Genomic DNA, 3,652 nt, shown 5'->3' with positions numbered 1-3,652 from the left:
AGAAGTCTGTATTTTAAATGTGTTTTAAAGACATCTTGCAAAAGGGGGGCCTCGGTCAAATTTTAATGCCATTTGGGGGGCCATGCCCTGGAAAAGTTTGGGAACCCCTGAGTTAGCCAGTTAGTTCAGGTCACACCATTTTGGATGTTTGGGACAGGGTGCCATCCTGTGAGGATCGCTCCCACTGTTGGTGAGTTGGAGCTATGAGTTGGAGGCTATGTATTTTCATTTTCTGTCGTGATTCTGGAAAACATCAGAGTGTTTTTTCTATAGCAAAAATATACTCCAACTCATACTCATATCTTCAACTCACCAACAGAAACAGCAATCCTCACAGGATGGCCCCACGTCTCAACATGTACAGTGACTTGCTACATTAACTAGCAGGTCTTCTTAATGATTATAGTAGCTAGTGTTTTAAATGAACGATTCTCTGTTTGGAGTAATATTAATGAATAAATTGTGCTTCATTCAGTGACATACATCAGAACTCGTATCTCCATATTTCATCATTTTTATTTTTAGTCATAAATCAATACTATTGGTCACCCTTTACGTCTGTCTGTGTTTTACAAATATTTAACCGATAAAAAGTATTAAAAGAGCTTGTGACTGAATCTCCCCTCCCCAGTCTGAGTATTCTCAATCTTCCGTCACTGCAAATACCCTCTTACAACCACACTAAATAGTACATTCTGTTCCCAATATTCATTAGTAATGATCGTTTAAGTGCTTTATTTAAAAAAATAAATTTAAAAAATCAGGTGCAAGCCCCCAAACCCCTCTAACATTTCAGCAACCAACACCATCCCCCCATGATTTAGAGGTGATCTTATAGATGGATAGATAGACAGACAGATTTTATTGATCCCACTATTCCATTACAGCAGCATAAAGAATAATAACAATAAAATTTAAAGCAAAATCTACAAAAACCACACTGATTATTAAATAAAGATGCACAACCATGTGAAAAAATAAGTACACCCCATGGAAATAGTTGGCTTTTTTGAAATTTTTGGACAAGCAAACATTTGATCATTTTTGAAACAGAGCCTATTACTAAAGTTGATGCTTGAACAAAACCAATGAGCTTTTTTCAGTTATTTATTCAAGAGAAATATCAATAGATGTAATATTCCTCTGTGGAAAAAGTAAGTACACTCTTGGCCTCAGAAGCTAGTATTGCCCCCTTTAGCAGAAATGACTTCTTGCGAGTGTTTTGCAAAATTCTTTCAGTTGCAAGATGTTTGAGCGTTTTCTTGCATGTACTGCCCATTTCAAATCTCCCCCACAACAATTCAGTGGGATTCATATCCGGGCGTTATCTAGGCCATTCCATAACCCTCCATTTCTTTTTTTTGAGTCGTTCCTTGGTGGATTTGCTAGTGTGCTTAGGATCACTATCCTGTTGAAAGGTCCACTTTTGGTTAAACTTCAACTGTCGGACAGATGGCCTCACATTATCTTCAAGCACTCCTTGATATGATGCAGAATATATAGTTGAATTAATGAATGCAAGCTGTCCAGTCCCTGAGGCAGCGAAGCAACCCCAAACCATAACATTTCCACAACCGTGCTTCACAGTTGGCATGAAGTGCTTCTCCTGAAAAGCTGTCTTTGGTCTGCGCCAAACATGTCTGCTGTTACTGTGACCAAAAAACTCTATCTTTGATTAATCTGTCCAGAGCCCATTATTCCATAAGGCCTGGTCTTTGCCTATATGTTCATTGGCAAACTGTACTCTTGCAAAGGCTTTTTCTTGGCACGCCTCACATGCAGGTCAAATTGGTCTCTTTCTGATTGTAGAAATCAGGGCAAAGCATGCACTTTGACACCAACAGTTTCAAGACTTACTAGCAGATCCTGTGGTGAAATTTTGGGCTTCTTGGAGACTTCTTGTTGCATCTCACGGTCTACTCTTGGGTTGAATTTGCCGGGACGGCCAGTCCTGGACAAATTGACAGTACGTTATTTTACATGATTTTCCTTACAATGGAATGATGTATTTCAAATAATTTGGAGATCTTTTTAAATCCCTTGCCAGACTCATGGGCATCCACAATCTTTTTTTTCTGAAGGCCTTACAGAACTCTTTAGATCTTGGCATGATGACGCCACACACCTCAATAACAAAGGGAAAAGAAACCAGACACTAGATCTGACAGGACTTTAAATAAGACAGGTTCCACCTGCACTCCCTAAGCAGGTTCTAATCACCGGCACACCATCTTGAACACCTGATTCTAATTTTATGGATTTGAAGGTTTGATAAATGTCGGGGTGTACTTACTTTTTCCATGTGACTGATCTGTTTTTTTGTTAATTTTAATTTTGAAAATTACCACAAAATGTAAATTTTATGTGTCTTGTGATAGAGTGCATCACCTTTATTATTAGGCACTGTTTCAAAGATGATCAAATGTTTGCTTGACCAAATATGTCAAAAAAAAACCCAACAATTTCCATGGGGCGTACATATTTTTCCACATGACTGTATGTACAGCATCAAAATAAGTCATAGTAATGTAAAAAAGAAAAGAAAGAAAGAAAGAAAAAAAAACAGCAATAGAAACAGCGATGCAAAAATGCATGGCAATGAATAATACATAGCCTGCAACAGAGTACAGCTGGTTGTGCATTAGTGTGTCACCTATCACACAGAGATGAGCTGTTATGGTGAAAGGTAAGAATGATTCCCTAAATCGTTCTTCATGGCAGTGGAGCTGAAGGAGTCTGATGGAAAATGAGCTCTGCTGTCTTTGTAGTGTCATGAAGGGGGTGAGATGAATTTTCCATGATGGGGAGCAGTTTGTTCACTGATTCCTTCTGTACTCCTCACCGACTCAATCGTCTTCAGGTTTTGTCTAATGATCGTTTCGGCCTTGCGGATGAGTTTATTCTTATATTTTCCAACAAACAGCCTTAAATTGACTAACCATAAGTGGGGCGCTATGCATAAAACGTGTGATTGAGCAAAACCTTCAATAAAAACAATAATACCATTTCCAGCGTAAGTTTTGAATGCAAAAATATGGCACACAGTGTGAAGCACTAGTACAGATACATTGTTTACGTTTCACTTTGCCAAGCGTTTAACATTTAAAGTCATTTAGAATTGTGATTTAAACTGTTATAGGGAAATGGAGACATTTTTCAACACCACCAATGGTTAGTCTGAAAAATTGATGCTTTATATGGCCACTAGATGGGAATCAAAGACCACAAATGCGTACATCCTGCATACTCAGTCCTGTTTTGTAGCCAGGCATTACAGTTAGTGTCTAAAACTACTATAATTCACACTTCCAGTGAAAGGAAATGTTAATACTACAGCATACTAACACATTCTAGACAATTGTGTGATTCCAAATTTATGGTAACATTTTAGGGTAGAACTTTACATTGGTGTGATGGTAAGGGGTAAATACTTTTGTTATTGGCTGTCTGTGATGCCAAAACCTTTATAAGCTATATATATATATATATATATATATATATATATATATATATATATATATATATATATATATATATATATATATATATACACACATAATTTAAATACAGTATGATTTTATTCAATTATAAATATTAATAATAAGATATATAAATGCTTTAAATGTATAACTTGTAAAATAATTGTACAAAA

Source organism: Ictalurus punctatus, chromosome 1 (assembly GCF_001660625.3).
Source record: "Ictalurus punctatus breed USDA103 chromosome 1, Coco_2.0, whole genome shotgun sequence".
Taxonomy (NCBI): Eukaryota; Metazoa; Chordata; class Actinopteri; order Siluriformes; family Ictaluridae; genus Ictalurus; species Ictalurus punctatus.
Note: the sequence above shows the minus strand (reverse complement) of the source record.